This window comes from Papaver somniferum, unplaced genomic scaffold, assembly GCF_003573695.1.
Source record: "Papaver somniferum cultivar HN1 unplaced genomic scaffold, ASM357369v1 unplaced-scaffold_19, whole genome shotgun sequence".
Lineage (NCBI taxonomy): Eukaryota > Viridiplantae > Streptophyta > Magnoliopsida > Ranunculales > Papaveraceae > Papaver > Papaver somniferum.
This window is the reverse complement of record NW_020628818.1, coordinates 17,890,125-17,909,216: the sequence shown is the minus strand read 5'-3', so window position 1 is coordinate 17,909,216 and position 19,092 is coordinate 17,890,125. Positions and strand designations below refer to the sequence as shown.

The window sequence follows — 19,092 nt, the reverse complement described above, 5'->3', positions numbered from 1 at the left end:
ATTTTAAGAGTCGGTTTTTCACTCGGTTGAATGTCTGATTGAATTTTAGTTTTAACATCTCAATTTCTTCTTGTTCTTCAATTAATGGATTAGAAGAAGAATTTGAACGCCTACCTAGTGATTGTTTCTTTGTGCGAGTTATTTTATATCTATGTTTAATAGACGATCAAATTTTTATGAATCGATGATTAATTGCGGCAATGAAAAAAATATCGACTTCAATTTTTGATTTTAAAGCTAGAGAAGAAGAAAATATGTTTAAATTTAAAGGTGATTTTGTTTTTTGATTTTAGGTTCTAAGGGTAAGGTCACTTCAGTAATTTAAATCGTCTAGGGATATAGGTAAGTGGGAATTGAATAAATGCCCCTACTATCCATGGATCTTCACAAATGTCCCTAGCCATTTTATATATACCCTACCTCCTTTTGGAAGGATATCAAATTTCTTTCAATTCCACTATTACCCATTGTATTTTGTATCTTCGTTACTAATTCATTCGCCCAAGTCTCCTTCCCTTTCCCAGCAAATGCGAGAATCATTCGAACCAAACGCCACCACCACCATCTTCATCGCCACCATCAACAACAACAACAATCTACTTCTTTATTACGAATTCCACCTCAAAAACATCTTTCTATTGAATATCCCACTACCTTCCACTGAAATCACAATCGTTATCAATGGATCTAAAAAATCTTAGACGAATCGATTAAACCAAACTTCACCACCAGCATCTCCATCTCCCACGATCAACAACAATTCATCACTTTCTTCCGCAAATCGCAATCGTTATTAATGGATCCAAATTCATTTTATCGATTTTGATTTAGAAATGATTTTTAGGTTTTCAATTTTGTGAAGTTGAATGATTTATTCAATAAATTGAACCATCGATTGCTTATATGCTGCAAATCATTCAACTCTTCTTGCTTATTATGTGTTTCAATACTGGTTTCTTCCTCTGAATCATTTCACTTTAGGGAATTTTTTACTTTCTCTTGTTTTGGTCTAATCCTTTCTCAATATTTGAGGCTTCCCAGTAACATGCATGGAAGAAATGGGAAAGCTGAAGCCTGGATACACTGACACGAATCATATTACACCCATTGCACAGAGGTTTACAGGGGGTTAGTCGTGAGAGAGTTAATGTATTTAGGTTTTCTCCTGTTAGTCATGAGGGAGTTTGAGGGAGTCTCTCCAAATCCCCGTTAGTCGTGGAGGAGTTTAGAGGAGTCTCCTAAACTCCCTAGAAAACACATGTTAGTCGCTGGGGAGTTTAAAAAAAGCTCTTGAACTCCCTGTTAGTCAAAAAACCCTACAATACTAGGGAGTTGGTTGCTTTGGGGAGTTCGAAGGAGTTTTTAGTGTATTTTGGTCTCACAACAAATCTCTCAAAAGAGTAGAGATTTGGGAGGAGTTTGAGAATGTATAGCTTGAAAAGGGTCTCAGTGATTTTCTAATTTTGTTGTACTGTTACAGTAATCGAGCTAAGCGAGTATTTTCCTCTGCACCAATTACTAAGCGATATAGTTTAATATCTCTTAAGACAGCTGACGGGATCAACATTTTGATTCAAGGCCCTATCTCGTTCTCAGGAAAATGGGTTTTCTCCAGAGGTTGTTATTACTACTACTGTGTCTTTATTCTTCTTAGTTATGCCTTTTTGATTTGTCTTGTCTCATGTTGAAATGGAGTAATTTTAGTTTGTGCATATAAATTGTTCTGTAAATGACTAAATGCGTAAGCTTCGTAAACAAAAAAATCCATATGAGTTATGCTTTTTACGTCACAAGTGATGTTATGGATTACAACCTGCATTATTTTAGTCCTTTTTCGGTTATTAGTTTATTGCGAACAAATGCATTGGCAAGTCAATTTTGGTCCTTGTTGAGGAATATAGTATCTAACTATGGGTCATTGAAAGTTTGCATTGAGAACAGTATGTGCACATTGAGTATCAAATTACGATACCTGTTCTGGTATTAGAGGAATTTAGTATTATCTATTGATGGATACCTACACTATGAGCAGGTTTGCAGTCGTTTCATTGTGGGGTTTCCATTTGGCTGGGAGGATGTTGCTGATCAATGCTTGGACCAACATCTGCTGGTGATGGTGCTCCAGCTAGTATGTCTTCCTTTCCCGAGTCAAAAGAAGTTCTGACTTCTCTTTCCAACAAGAAGACGTTCACTAACATGAAAAGTGAAGAACCGGAAGATCTTAGTTGCAGTTATGATACTGGTATGGATGAAGTTGTAAAATATGCTCCAGTATCTACAAATTCTGATGTGAAAAATGCTGATCCAAATGAGGCCACTGTTGCTGTTCCAGTGGGCATCCTGAGAGTACAAAGTTGGCTAAAGCCAAAGGTGGAGTTAAAAAAGGTAAAGTAGGTCGGAAGAAGAAGGGAACAAATTCATGTTTTATTTCTGGGTCTGCTGGCTGTGGAGTTGTACAAGTCCATCTCAAAGAGGATATAGGTCATGTTTCTGAAGAAAAACTGGAAAGATCTGTGTCAGAAACGCCAATTGCAGCCAGTCATAGTGTGCAAGAAAGATCTGGAAGTTGCAATTCTAGCACAACCAGGACCACGGCTATCTCACTCTCCTTCGCTGCAGTTTCCTGCCATTCCATTCCTTGAATTTCTCCTTCTTGCTGCGACACCGACATACACAATCAGCTCCAGCCCCCATATCTCAGCACAAAGCACTGCTGCATTCCATTGTTCTCTGTTAAGCTTCATTCCATCACCGCCAACATCGAACTCATTTCAGTCCCTTGTTTCGCACCACCACCACCATCACCAGTACCATTTAGTTCAAGCAACAACATCTCAATTATTTCCCTTCTGTAACTATAACCACCTGCAAGTCAGGTTCAATACCAGACTCGTCTCTGCTTTAATCAGTTAGCATCCATTCCCTTCCGGCAACACTCATACCCATTTCATACAACTGTAGCTCAATTCCATTCTAGACCTTGTTCACCATTGCCATGATCAGCTGCACATTCACCATCTCATTCTCTATAGTTGATTCCGCCTTACCTGACTGTCACCACCAATACCCACAGCCATCTCTGGCAGCAATATCAAACTGCAGCACCATCTACGCTGACTCTCATAATACTCCTTCTCTTGACTGCAATCCCAGTTCAACATCAAGCTTAATACCGCCACCAACTAATCAAACATTCAACACACATTTCATTTCCAGCTCATCCTACCAGTTCAGACTTGCAATCTCCCATGGCCTCACTGCAACTTCACTTCCATACCCGCTTCAGTTCGTCGCCATACTGCATCTCCATTATCTCAGGTCATCACCAAACTCATCAATCGAACCCATTTGTTATCTCAGTACATTCCCTCTTCAGACACAACCACAGACTCAAGCTTTCAATAGCTGTGCTGTGAACAGAACAACCTACTTCCCTGCAATGCACAGACTCAACACATCTGCAATCTCCATAACCAGCTGCTGCAAAAACACCAACTTCTCTTCCCTGCAACCTCAGACAACTCCCATCTCAGTCCATTCTTTTCTTAGCCAACTGCAAACGCACAACTGCAAGGCACAGGTTCAGCTCGTTACAATCCACCAACTTCAGACCAATACCACAGGTTTAGCTCCATAATTTCTGCAGCATTCCTTCCCTCGACATCAGCATTTCAAATTCTTCTTAACGACACCAACACTGCCTGAATTCAACCAACAGTACCTTCAGCTTCTTATTTTCTTTGTTGCTTCTTGTATCTTCTTTTCCCTGCAAATGAAATTAGAGCACTGGGAAAACCCATCTATGTTTTATGCACCCATTCCAACCTAGTAATATAGAAGTAGAGAAAATGACGGCAGCTGCTTGTGAAGATGATCATAAAAATCCGGCACTGAAATTGAGCTCAGCTCCCTTTTATTGTTTCTTAAAAGAGAATGAGTTAGGAGTGAACTCTCTCAAACTCCCCCTAATAAACTCTCTCAAACTCCCTACACTCCCCCAAACTCCCTGAACTCAAAAACACCAAACTCTCTCAAACTCCCTACACTCTCTTAAAATTCCTGAGATTTAAAATACACTCAACTCCCCCAAAATCACTTGAGGACTAACCCCCTCTTAGTGTGGATTCTAGAGCTTTACTAGACAACGTAAGTGTAGTTTCTCTAACTCCCATTAACCTTGAACTGCTAACGGTGAATATAAACGTGTAATTTAAATAATGATTTTTTGTTTTGGTTTTTATACGAATATTAGTAGATTGTATATGCTCAGCCTTTACAAGCACCAATACAAACTTTTTCTTGGAAAATTTTGGTTGTAACAAAATATTGGAAATGTTGTGTTTATTCTTTGAATCAAGTTAGCATATGCTATCTGTTAGTGATAATATTCCATAAGTAGGAATTACCTATAGGTCCTATTATAGTGTTCCTACTTAGTGGCAGGTCCACCCACTAAAGCCCAGTAATCGGAGGTCCATAATAAAAAGAAAACAGAAAAATGGACCCAACTTTTTAAGCCCTGGTCCTGCACACATGTGGAACATATGGGGACGTATTTTTAAATACCGAAAACACCCTCAAGTATATAAAAGCAGTAACCAAATCCATTTCTTCTTCATTTTCTCGATATATTCTTCTTCTTCTTCTTCATTTTCTAATATGTGGTTCGGTGAAGAGCTCCGGCTATGAAGATCTTCTGAGGTGTTGATCAATTCGTGAACTCAAACTAAGATTAATCGGTAGGTTCACTTCCTTACTGTTGGTATAGTTTAGGTTTTCATTTTTCCTTTCTTCTTCAAAAGCTTATTTTAATTTAGGTTTTTTTCTTCTCGGATTAGAGAAATTTTCATGTTTATAGCAAAATCTAATGTTTAGGTATTAGATCTGATGTTGATAGTAAACTGGAAGAGTTTACTTTCGTCGATTTGGTATGATCTCTGAGTGTGTTTGTGTTGCACCGCGTTTTTTAATTGATTTTTGGGTTCGATCCATGAGTACGTATATGTAATACTGAAATATCTTCTTTGAATCGGTTATATTCAGAGTTTTGTCATTGTTTTTGGATTCGATCCATTAGTACGTATGTGTAATACTGAAATATCTGCTTTGATTCGGTTATATTCAGAGTTTTCTCATTGTTTTTGGATTCGATCCATGAGTGTATATGTGTTGCACCGCGTTTTTTAATTGATTTTTGGGTTCGATCCATGAGTACGTATATGTAATACTGAAATATCTGCTTTGATTCGGTTATATACAGAGTTTTGTCATTGTTTTTGGGTTCGATCCATGAGTACGTATGTGTAATACTGAAATATGTGCTTTGATTTGGTTATATTCAGAGTTTTGTCATTGTTTTTGAAGAAGTTCGTCATGCTGTTAATGAGCTGAAGGTAGTTTTTCCAATTGATGAGTTTCACTTGTTTGAATATAGGTAATGTTATCATCTTGTTATTGGTATCATTTCTAATAGATTGGTTATCCAGATAATTGCTGGCTTGTGGAGTCTCTTGAGCTTAAAATTAGGTTGTTCTGTCACTTATGTGATGCATTTTGGTTAGTCTTTTCTCTTGGAAAAACAAGTCTAATTGTTATCATGAATCATTTGACTTGCAGATCCTTAAGTCATACTTTCGGACAGGATATAATGTTAAGAAGGAACGTGAGGACAAATGATAGAGAGCATTTGGTGTAGAAGCCTGAGCAATTTTTCAAACCTTTGCAGCAATTTTTCAGTTCTCTACGGGGTTATGGTACCCATAAGACAATTACTCATAGAACCACTACTCAAGGGCTGGAAGAAGTCGATTGATAATTGGAATTCAAAGATGCTGTCACATGTGGGATGGTTGGTTAAATGGAACTGCAGTAGCCAGTAAGTTGTCGCTTATATACCTCTTTGATTTGTTGATTTTGCAAACAACTTAAAATCACATGAAGAATGCCTGCAGCTTCTTATTATTCTGCAGTCCTCTTCTGATTTTGCATGATCCTCTTCTTCTAACAATCTCTTCTTTTAACAAATTTAAATTGAAATGAATATCTGCAGGCTGAGTAAGCTCTTTATGATTGATACAACTGGTGATGGGTATTGCACTCTCAGTTCTATATTACTTTCAGATTCTTCCATTTTTGCTTAGACATCTTTTCTGGTTTAAATTTCAATTGTTGAACTTTAGGGTAATGACATATCTGAAATGTTTGATTGTTGCATTCATTTATTATATTTCATCACCTGCTACTCTTCATTAACATAATGTACGAGGTTTTCCTTTTGGTTGCCTAAGTTAGTCATAGAAGCTGCTATGAAAATTGTTGCTTGCCCTGGTTTTGACTCAGGTGTCTGTTGAGTGCAAAATAGTTACTAATGCAATTGGAAAAAGTAGAGAGAAAGAGTAAATGGGTTCTCAAGGAGCTATTTAGAGTACTCGTTTGAGTTCTCAAAGTCGTGTTCATATGGACTTTTATTCACGTATTTGAAAGGTCATAACAAAAGTTATGCGCTTTGAAGGGTTTCACTTTATTTTCTTTTGGGCATATCCATAGGTAATTGTGTTTAATTTTCAAAGAGAAAAACCTTTCAAATTATTTATTTTCTTTGAGATGCACATATGAAGTTTAATTCTACTACACATGCCTACATTTTTCTTAGTAGCATATACTGCCAGCCACTTTGGCAATGTAGCCTTACTCTGTAAGAATTGCTAAGATTGTCTCCTTAGTACCTAATGGATAGAATTTCTTATCATTTGTTATAGGTAATTTTTTTGTTATTGGAATCCTTTCTTATAGTTTTGTCTCCTAAGTCAGGACGTTACACCAAGAAATTTTTCGGACATGACATAGTGTTAAGGAGCATTAGGATAAGTGATAGAGCATTTGATGTGGTACCCTGAGGGCCTGAGCAGTTTTTCAGCTTTCGTATGACTATTAATTTTAATAACACTACTCAAGGGGCTATGTGTAAGAATTCCATTGAGAATTGGAATTCAACTTGATGTTGTTACATGTGGGATGGTGAAATGGAACTGCAGACCAAAAGTGATTGCTTTTATCACAGTATTATTCAGTGGCTTATATACATAGATTTCTACCATCTGGTCCTCTTCTTTTTAACAAATTTGAACTGAAATGAACATCAGTAAGCTCTCTTATGATTGATATTGTTAGTGATGGGCTCTGGTTTCAATTTCGATAGTCGAACTGTAGGGTAATCAGTAATGAGATACCTGAAATGTTTGATTGTTGCGTTCGTTTCCTTCTCATCCATAACCTGCTACTCTTCATTGACATAATTTACTATGTACCTTTTTTTGGTTGCCTAGGCTGGTCATTGAACAGGAAATGCTGCTACTTAAAATTGTGCCTGGACTGATTTGCATCTAGTGTCTGTTGTTTGAGTGCAAAAGGAACTCAGCGGTGATAACTTATCATGTAAATCCCATTGAAGATATGACCCCTGCAACCGTAGCATGCGCATAATGTACCTAGAATCTCTTTGTATCTACCAAATTCAGTTTCCAGACTGAAAGTACTAATACTAGTCAAGAAAATCAATCATTGTTTACTTAATCCTTTCGAATCTTTGCTCTTTTTCTTGGCAATTTTATTATTTTTCCTCTTTCTTGCAGCAAATATGTACTCGAATTTGTAAGCATTCAGATATATAATCGGATTTGTAAGCAGTACGACAGATATGTACTCAGATTTCTAAGCAGTGCGACATATAAGTACTCAAATTTGTAAGCAGTGTAGGAAATATGTACTCGAATTTTTAAGCAGTGTACCAGATATGTACTCAAATTTGTAAGCAGTGTAGACACACACGTTTGGTAGTAATGGGCATTATGGACATTTCCATGTTTTAATTAATTTTGGACCTCCGAATAAAAAAAGAATCCGGTTGGACCCTACTATAAATAACTATATGGACCTAGGACCAAACAAGAAATTTTCCATTCCATAAACTATCTTATCAGTCTTTGCTGAATAATTTACAAGATACGTCGACCGGAATAAGTCATTGATAAGCTAAATCTCAAAACTAGAATCGGGCTAGACTACTTGTCCATAATGTAGGATTTGTAGCACAATGATAATGGCACTCCTTACAACTTCCCATGCTGTTAGTATGGTAGTTTGAAGCATGGATAACTATTTTCTACTTTCTGTAATCATGGGACACTTGGTTTAAATTGTATGTGCAAAATCTTATGGTTGGATTAGAATGCAAAGAATCCAAGAATTTTCCTCTTGCTTGTCGTTGGAATGCCATTAGTTTATTAAATGTGTTACAGATAGAATGATGTAGATAAACTACTGTAGTAGAGATCACTATGACGATTGATGGCGGATTTGGCGATGGCATAAACATTTGTACTATAATTTTTACAATAACAAGTTCGGCAAAGTAAGTCCTTTTAAGTTTTTACTATATTACTTATAGCACTTTTGTAGTTTATGACAGGGTCAGCATGAAAATATGGAAGTTTATCATTACTTTCAGGTGTTTATAAAGTGGAAGTAGCTCTACATTTTTGAGCCAACTTTTATAGGTTCATCTTACTGTTTTCGTTCCACCTGTTCATACATTGTGTTATCCATTGGCTATATGTCTTGTTGTTTTGTCATTATCGTACTCATGGTGCTTTTGTTTAGGCTACTGCTCCCTTTTGTGGTTGCCTCTCTTTCACATTCTTTTGGGTATTCTCTATTGATACGTTTATTAATTCAGTAATTTCATTTGTTTGAATAGCGTGACTAGAGAAAAATTAGACGAAACTCAGTAATTTCCTTTGCTTGATTAGCATGACTAGAGAAAAATTTAAGTAGCTATATTAGACGAACTTGTGGTGTAATGGTAGCACACCTGACTCTATATTAGAAGATGCGTGTTCGATTCACGTTGGGTTCACTCGAATTTCGAGTATGTAGATTTTGGTATCAACTTGGATTGTTGATGCCACATTTGGGTGTCAACTTACGTTGTTGACACAAGATTATGGTATCAACTTTGGTTGTTGATATCATGTTCTTTTTTTTCTTATTTTTGTTTTTTGTTTTTGGGATCAACTTCGGTTGTTGACACCATATTATGTTTTTTTTCTTATTTTCTGATTTTTGATTTTGGGATCAACTTCGGTTGTTGACACCATATTATTTTTCTTCTTATTTTCAGATTTTTTTTTGGGGATCAACTTTGGTTGTCGACCCCATATTATGATGTCAACTTCGGTTATTGATACATATTATTTTTCTTCTTATTTTCAGATTTTGGTTTTACGGATCAACTTCGGTTGTTGACACCCAATTGTATTTTTTTTTATTTCTGAATTTTGTTCTTGGGGATCAACTTCGGTTGTTGACACAATTTTTTTTCTTCTTATTTTCTGATTTTTGTTTAGGGATCAACTTCGATTGTTGCCACCATATTTTTTTTCTTATTATTTTCAAAAAAAAATATTTGGGATCAACTTTGGTTGTTGATACCACTGGTGGTGGTGGTGGCGGCGGCGGACTGGTGGTGGTGGTGGTTGCGGCTAGGGCTGCACATGGTTCGGTTTTCATCGGTTTTTGGAAAAAATTAAACCGAAACCGAACTACTCGGTTTCCAATAATGAAAACCAATGAAACCATTTGGGTAGTTCGGTTTTTCTCGGTTCGGTTCCAACTCGGTTTTGTATAAAACCATTCGGTTTTTGGTTAACCACTGAAATTTTTTATATCTGTCATTCTCACAAAAATGACGGGCAAATTTTTCTGAACCTGTCACTCAAGTTTCAAATACATCAAATGTTCCAACTTCCAATACATATTGATAGAAACATTAAATTTTAAAGAGTCTAGTTTCTCCTTAATAACAAAAACGAAAAAACATCAAAAAATCATAATCATAAGTTCATAACTGACCACATCTTTAGATGGAAAATCAACATAGAGATCTCATTCCTAAAAGGGTCGACAGGAAATAGTTTGTTATAGTGAATACACTTTGCATGTGTAGAAATTGGGTATTCCACAGGAGGTTGTAATGGTAACCTGCACATACACAAACTCGAGTTAAATATGAATTTCTCAATCATGATCAGTGCAATGGTACATAATTTAACTAAGAACATCAAGATTAGCAACCGCTATGGTAGAGAAACACTAAACAATAAGCATTCGTTTAGCTGGAATTGAGGATGATCCTTTTACTGGAATATGCATTTCTAATTTTAATGTTGCATTATCACCTCAACCAATGAAACTACAATATAATTGTACTGATATGAAGAAGCTACAAGTAAAGTAAGCCCTGAACATTCATAACAGTTGACTAAGATGATCTACCTTCAAAGGCAATGGCATGAGTTTAAGCTATTTTGGCGTAAAGGAGAGTACTCACATCATTGACAGTTCATTGTTTCAACTTGGTTACTTGGCTATTCATATGCTTAAACAAATCTAAGTTTTATTCTAAAAAAATATCAACTGCTAAAACTACAAACTAGAGAAACTTACCGCTAACCCGTTAAATCATTTATAATCAACTTCACGATAACAAAGTTGAATCTTCTTCTTCTTCATCATCATCTATGTCAATGCGGATGAACTTAGAAGTTGCAAGAGAACCTAAAAATTCTGCAAGAAATTACATCAATAAGTGACAAACAGTGAGTACAGAAAATAACAAATCAGAATTTTACAAAAGTGAGTAGAGAAAATACCTGAAACATCTTCAGCATCATCAGTTCCTAAGGTGTTTGGATCAAGATCAACCGGTGTCCGTAACCAGCTTTGCGTGAAAATCAACGCCTCAACAGTCTTAGGCAGCAGTGAACTTCGATATGAATCAATAACTCGCCTTCCAGTACTAAAGGAAGATTCTGAGGCAACATAAGAGACTGGTATGGCTAGTATATCTCTCGCCATGTGTGATAATACAGGATACCTTGTACTATTAGTCCTCCACCAACCTAAAATTTCAAACTGAACACCGCTAGGGCTAATTCTCGGTTCACGTTTCTCCTCTAAATATAACTCCAACTCAGTTTTCCCCTCAACATTGTCATCCTCCTCATCTTCTCTTGCTCTCTCTGCTATTAGACTAGCATACGCAGAATCTTCATCATCAGTAACCCCAGAAGATTGAGTAACATTATTACAATCACCTGTGGCAGTAGACATGTTTTCATCATTTGCATAGAGACACTTGTACTCTTCGAAAAGTTCTTGAAAATCAGTTTTCACATAAGTCGATAAGTGTTTACGTAATGACGGACCCGTGATATCTAAAGTATCAAGAATAAAATTTAAACCTTTCATCTTCTCACGTGGATCAAGCAAAACAGCAATGAACATGAGAGTGTTCATTTTCTCATATTCTCCCCAATACTTATTAAACTTGTCTAGCATTTTAGTGCCCATACCAGAGAGAAATGGATCTGAACTTTTTACCCATGTGTTCATTGTTCTATGAATGACACTTACGTTAAACAAGAACTCATGTGAAGTAACACGAGTACAGTAAGAAAACTTGACAGTCAAATCATAGAATACCTTTAAAATTTTCCAAATGATCTTGCATTGGCCCAATCTTCCATATATGGAGCATGTATAGGAGGCGGAGGAGGGGCCTTCTTCTTGCCTTTGTTATGAGCAATAGTAGAAGCTTCTTCCATGTCAACATCATTACTAGCACCGGTAGAAGTAGAAAATACAGGAGGGATGGATCTTTCGTTGAAACAAAACTTCTTTTTGAAAGCCTTATCTTCCCGTGCTAGCCTTTCAAAAGCTTTCTGATATCTACAAGCAGCTTCCAACATCATGTAAGTGGAATTCCATCTTGTATCCACATCTAAAACTAAACCTTTTCTGCAATCTATCTTTTCTTGTTTAGCACAATCCATAAACTTACTCAACCTAGCAGGAGAACTCATCACATGCTTCACCACTGCCCTTACTCTCTTAATAGCCATGTGATACTCTCCCAAGCCAGCATTCACAACAAGTGCAAGCACATGAGCAGCACATCTAACTTGCATAAACTTAGTATTCAGTACACCATTTGAACTAATCACTTGCTCCTTTAAATGACCATCCTCCCTTAGATAATCAATAGCTAAATCATTAGCACTAACATTGTCAAGCGTAATAGTAAAAACCCCAGGAAGTTCCCAATCTAAAAAATTCCTCTAACATCTTCCCAATTACCTCACCTGAATGACCTAAAATTTGGAAAAAGTTGATTACCAGTTTGTGCAGCTTCCAATTTATCAATAAAATGCGCAGTTACAACCATGTAGCTTTTATTTTGGGCATTTGAGGTCCATGTGTCAGTGGTGAGACAAACTCTCACATTTTTTCCTTGAAGTAGTTCTTCATCTTCTCCTTTTCAGCTTCGTACAAATTTAACACACCCCGCGAAATGGTCATACGAGAAGGGATCTTGAATCTGGATTCAAGTACCCTACAAAGTTCCTTGAACCCTTCTCCTTCAACCACTCTAAACGGCTGCTCATCTAAAATCACAAATAAAATCACTGCCTTTGTACATGCATCTTGATTAAAAGTTGCCGCAACCAATTTTCCTTCTCCTCCTAGCCTAGCCGGTTGAAAATCAAGCGTTTGCTGTCCTTTTTCCTCCTTGGGCTTCTTTTTACATATCTTCAAATGATTATTCATACCACCTGTCCCATACTTGGTACCCTGAGCTGCAATCTTTGTCTTACAGTGGAGACATTTTGCATATTTCGAAGGCTTGGGGTCCATATCAAAGTGGTTCCACACATCAGAACGTTTCTTTCCCTTTGGTTCTGTCACTTGACTCACTTCTGTGTCATCTTCAGTTGCATCTTCAAGGGTTTTACGCTTATTGCTATGTGTTTCTGTCACTTTTATGACAACTTCATTGCATCTCATCTCCATGCACTAGCATCTCCAGCAACACTAGCATCTTTAGCAGCACTTGCACCTCCAGCTGAATTTGCACCTCCATCTGAACTTGCATTAGGTGGAGGTCGAGGTGGCCGCTTATTAGAAGAAACAGAGGCAGTAGGTGTTGAACTGGACCCTCCTCGCATTGTCAAAAGGCAAGTCTGCAATGTGATAAACCATACATTTAATTTAAACCATACATTTAAGCAAAACCCCTGTGTAAATCAACCTACATGACCAATTTTACATTTGAAATCCCCAATTTTTTCAATTTTACAAACCATATATCATAATTAAAATCATAAAAACAACACAATCACATAAAGAACATGACAACAATCACAACCAAACTACTTGCAGAGATCCCTGTAAATCAAGAATAAAGGTACAAAAATCAAACAAAACGAAAAATTTAAAAAAAAATTTAATCAGTAATTTCAATAGCATATTCAAAACCCCCAAATCTCCATTTCTAGTAAAATTTTTTTAAAGGAATCTGAAATAAAACCCAGATCTACAAAGTTTCAAAAAGAAATCAAACCTGAAAGACACCAGAAGTAGGAGTAATCAAAGAGAAGTTGGATTGAACAGCACCAGAAGAATCACGAGAAAGAGCTTCCTGAACCAATTTCCTCTACAAATCATAAGCACAGCTGCCTAAAATCAGTCGAGTCGAGTGAAGTTGGAAGTGGAACTGTCTGTGGGAAAGCCTTCTGATAATATCTATGAAAGAAGAGAAGACTGAAGAGTGATGTAAGTTATTACTTATTAGGGTTAAATATCCCCATCCACGGCCTAAAATCATTTAATCCTACGGTCACTATTAATCGGTTAACCAATTGGTTATTGGTTCGGTTTTATTTCAAAACCTAAACCGAAACGGATACTGTCGGTTATCTGAAACTGACAACCATTAATGAACCATAGGAATATGGTTATGGTTCGGTTCGGTTAAAAATTTTTGGTTTCGGTTTCGGTTTTCGGTTATGGTTCGGTTTTGTGCAGCCCTAGTTGCGGCGATGGACTGGCAACGGCGAACTGGTGGTGGTGGCGGCAGTGGTGGCGGTGATGGAATAGTAGTTGAATGTTGGTGGTGATGGTGATAGATATTCGGTGGAGCTAGTGGTGGTGGAATGGTGGGTGAAGTGGTAGAAATATTTTTTTTGTTGTATTTTGAAATAAAGAAATATATTATATGAACGAGGGTATTAAAGTAATCTATTTTTAAAGGAATAAGGTTTTCAATTGATAGGGGGTATATTTATTGTTGTATAAGGGTATATTTATAGGGTGTCAAAACTAGGGGTATATAATTAATGTACCCTATAGATAATTGCACTACTATTTAGACACCCCTTGTAAACCCATTCTGGATAGGATAGTGATTAAGTATGCCTCAAAAAAAAAAAATGAGTATGCCTCAAAACAGGTTTCTTATGATAAAGGAATCACCAAGTCCTGCATTTTTATGAATTTACACACACACGCCCGAACACAAAATTTGCATCATGGTAAACTCAGTTTTTATAAGAAAAGCCAGATCAATAATATGAACAGAAGTAGACATTGAATTCCCAAAAGGGGCTTTGGCATTTGGGAGATTGGAAATCTACAAGTATCAACAAAATAACCCATCCTCGTTCACTAAACTTGTACCCCAACCATAAAATTTTTAACTATAGAACTGTAAAAATAAATGGCCTGTACATATAAATGTCATCTTCTACCTAAGCAGCAGAAGCTGCAAATGGGTCAGCAGCACCAGTGGTGTCTCTGCTTCCGCTGCTGCTCCAGAATCCAGATGATGTATTAAAACCTAGACTCACTTCCGAACCCCTGACTGCTGCAAAGTCTGTGCAAAAGCCTGGTACTTGTGTATGTCTCCATCACTCACACTCCTCCTCGCATACTTCATTGACTCCTCAAAGTGAGCTGCCGTTATTTCAGGGAATTCATCCTCAACCCCGATTCCTTTCATGGCATTTGGCAAAATCTTGCGCCTCCTGGACGCGCACTTTGGCAGCTGTCTGTTTGGGCTGGCTCCACGGGCAGTCTAAATAGCAAGGTTGAATAAGTAAAAAGTTGATCAAGGTATGATACATAACTGAAAAAAAAAAAAAAAAAAGAAGAAGTTGAATTAGGGATGATACCTTCTCAATGTTCTCTCTGATGGCATACTTGCAGGCACGCTGGCATATTTCTGTAATATCAGCTGCACTAAAGCCTTCAGTGTGCTTAGCAAGGGCTTGGATGTCTACATGTTTGGATACAGGTGATTTCCTAAGGCAGGCCTTGAAGATCTGAAGCCGAGAAGCTTCATCTGGCAATGGAATGTAGACTAACTGATCAAGACGACCTGGTCTCAGCAATGCAGGATCAATTATGTCTGGCCTGTTTGTGGCACCAATTATAAACACCGTCTTCTTTGCATTCACTCCATCCATTTCAGTTAGAAGCTGGTTCAAAACTCTATCACCAGAACCGCCCACATCTCCAACGCTATTTCCCCTCTGAGTTGCTATAGAGTCAAGTTCGTCGAAGAAGATGATACACGGTGCACATTGTCGGGCCTTTTCAAAAATTCCTCTAACGTTAGCTTCACTCTCTCCAACCCACATTGTCAGCAACTCAGGGCCCTTGATACTGATGAAATTAGCTTGGCACTCGTTTGCAATGGCCTTTGCCAGAAGTGTTTTCCCACAACCAGGAGGACCATAGAAGAGAACTCCCTTCGAAGGCGACATGCCAAACTTCTCGAATATTTCGGGATGCTCCACCGGGTATTGAACAGTCTCTTGAAGCTCCCTCTTAACAGTGTCAAGCCCACCAATGTCTTCCCAACTGACCCTGGGTACTTCAACAGCCATTTCACGCAAAGCAGAAGGATTGATTGTTCTTAAAGAAGTCTGGAAGTGCTCATTCGTGACCAACATGGAGTTGAGTATTTTAGGATCAATTCTTGTAGCTTTCAAGTTAATCACATCCATGTTTTCTCTAATGCATTGAAATGCAGCTTCTGTACACAGAGCTGCAAGATCAGCACCAACGAACCCATGAGTATCCTTTGAAATCCTTTCTAATTTGACCTGTAAAGTGGAAAATATAACACGATATTAACTTCGATATGATAAAAATAAGAGACGAAGAACTACATATTAAATCCTTAAAAGAAAAGAGTACTGAAGGCTTAAGTATCTGCCGGCTTACATCTTTAGCAAGCTTCAAGAATCTCAAGACGTCCAACTTGATCAGGTACACCAATATAGATTTCCCTATCAAACCTCCCATACCTCCTCAAAGCCGGATCAATGCTATTTGGCTTATTTGTTGCCCCTATAACTATTACATGGGCATGAGAATTTAATCCATCCATAAGTGTCAGCAGCTGAGGAACAAGTTGGTCACCCTTAACTGTATTCTCTCTTTTTGGAGCAATTGAATCTATCTCATCGATAAAAATTATGGATGGTGCATTTTTCCCGGCCTGTGCAAATGCTTTCCTAAGGAGTTCTTCACTCTCCCCAATTTTACTGAAAATAATTTCTGGCCCATTAATACTAGAAAAGAAGGCACCGGTTTCGTTTGCAATAGCTCTGGCAATCGATGTTTTACCGGTTCCAGGAGGTCCATAGAGTAAAATCCCTTTTGGCGGCTTAACACCAATTGATTCGAAAAGCTGTGGATGCTTAAGTGGAAGCTCCACCACCTCTCTGATCTGAGCCATCTGCTTTCCCAGTCCACCAACATCAGCATACCCAGCTTTGTGAGGCGATGAAGTAGAGCTAAAACTACGAGAGTTTGGATTGAAGCCATGTATGGGAGTTAGGTTTATGGAAAAATTGAGAATTGGGGTTAGAAAAGTACGGTTCTCTAATGTTGGTTTTGTTTTACTGACATGAGAAGAAGATGAGACGATGGTTTTTATCAACTGCTTGTTGATGAAACATGAAATTTTCGACATTGTTCATTAAAATTCTCCCTGGAATTTTTTATAAACGAAGTTTACAAGAAACTGGTTGGGAGTCTAGCAACAAGCTGGACTCCCAACCATATTTATAGTAGTATTGATTTTCTTTTCTTAAACCCTTCCAAAAACGAAGACGTACACTTCATATTTATTTTCTTCTTTTAAATCTTGCGTGCCGCATAAGCAACTCTAACGAGCCAATGAATCTTATGATGTGTTTTCGGGTTACTAGATATACCCAGGCCCAATTTAAGTCATATTCGGGTTCATCTAACCGTCATGTTGATGTTTAGCTAGAAAAACCGAAAAACGTCCACCTCATGTTAAAAGCTCTACCAGAGGTGGTAGCACACTGCATTATAGCACAAACAAGCAACAACCAATTTCACAATCCACAATGGCCAATTGGGATATTTTTATAATGCTTCAAGATTTTTCCTAAACAAATCTTTTTATTCTGCCTTCAATTCAAAGTCGACAGGATAAATCCAGGCCAAACCATTAGCGAACGCTTCGTACTAAAGAACATGGCGAATCTGAACCACACCTGTTCACTCTTGGAAGCCCATCTTGAGGAAACTAATTAAAGTTATGGCGCCCTGAATTCAATCAACATATGGTGTGGACAAAAGGATTAAATGTCATTACTCGTCCAAAGCCAAGTCAAAGATTCTAAGGAATTGATTTTATTAATCTCTCACACTCATTACAGATTGTTCTACATTAAGTATTTATACAAGTTACAAGGAATGAAAGACCTAACAGATAGAACGAGTTTACAGGGCTTGTTACAATAACCAAAGATGCATAGGACTCGGATTTACAACAGGTTCAATAACCATATTCCTGAAGACTTGGACTATACATGGACTGACGGTGCAGACTATATACACAGCTTTGGTGCAGATAATATCCACATCTTTGGTGCAGACTATATACACAGCTTTAGTGCAGATTATATACACATCTAATACCCCCCCCTCAAGTTGGAGGCTGAGGACCATCTGCACGAAGACCCAACTTGCTAGAAAGGCGAAGAAAATGATCCACTCCCAGCGGCTTTGTGAAAAGATCGGCTAATTGTAATGCTGACGGTAGATAAGTAGGTTTGATTAGACCAGAAAGGAGTTTGTCACGTACGAAGTAGCAATCTATTTCAATATGTTTAGTTCGTTCGTGAAAAATAGGATTAGCAGACATATGAATGGCATCTTGATTATCGCAATAAATGGGAATAGGTTTTGGAATAGTGATACGAAGATCAGTGAAAAGATAATGCAACCATTGCAGTTCAGAAGTAAGTCTTGCAAGAGCACGATATTATGCTTCAGCAGAAGAAAGAGATATTGTTGGTTGCTTCTTGGACTTCCAAGAAATAGGGTTGTCCCCTAACATCGTAAAATAACCTGTCGTTGATCGACGAGTTGTAGGGCAGCCTGCCCAATCAGAATCGGTGTAACCCGAGAGAGACAAAGAGCTTGAGGCAGATAAAAAAATACCATGACTAACGGTACCTTTAAGATAACGAACAATACGATGTGCAGAATCCAAATGACCAGAGCATGGTTGTTGCATGAATTGACTTAAATAATTAACAGAAAATGTGATATCAGGACGTGTTACCTGAAGATACAAGAGACGACCTATGAGACGTCGATAAATACTGGGATCAGATAGAGGATCACCAGAGGATGGCAGTAGTTTAAGATGTTGCTCCATTGGAGAAGGAGAAGGCTTAGCTCCCAAAAGACCACAGTCAGTCACAATGTCAAGAATATATTTGCGTTGACAAAGTAAAATACCTTTGGGAGAACGTGATACCTCAAGGCCCAATAAATATTGCAAGCGACCAAGGTTTTTGAGAGAAAACTGAGATTCAAGTTTGTGCTTGAGGTCATGAATAGCAGGATCATTATTACCAGTGATAACAATGTCATCGACATAAACCAAAACATAAATGGAGATTGCACCAGAATGGAAAGTAAAAATAGAGTAATCAGCATGAGATTGGGTGAAACCTGGATGAAGAAGAGCGGAGGAAAATTTAGAAAACCATTGACGAGAAGCTTGTTTAAGGCCATATAAAGATTTATTGAGCTTGTAAACACGAGTATCCCCTTGCTTGTGAAAACCTGGAGGGATCTTCATATAAATATCTTCTTCGAGATCACCCTGTAAAAAAACCATTGTTAACGTCAAGTTGATGG

At 37.6% G+C, this 19,092-nt stretch overlaps 1 long non-coding RNA gene and 1 pseudogene across 1 annotated transcript; both read right to left on the bottom strand.

Moving 5' to 3' along the window:
- Positions 1-9,980: 9,980 nt before the first annotated feature.
- On the bottom strand, positions 9,981-10,766 carry LOC113338733. The gene is made up of 3 exons (XR_003354829.1): positions 10,710-10,766; positions 10,504-10,623; positions 9,981-10,038 (listed from the first exon to the last, which is right to left on the bottom strand). It is a non-coding gene; the product is annotated as an uncharacterized LOC113338733 (long non-coding RNA).
- Positions 10,767-14,645: 3,879 nt separating this feature from the next.
- LOC113338621 lies at positions 14,646-16,879 on the bottom strand (annotated as a pseudogene).
- Positions 16,880-19,092: the final 2,213 nt, after the last annotated feature.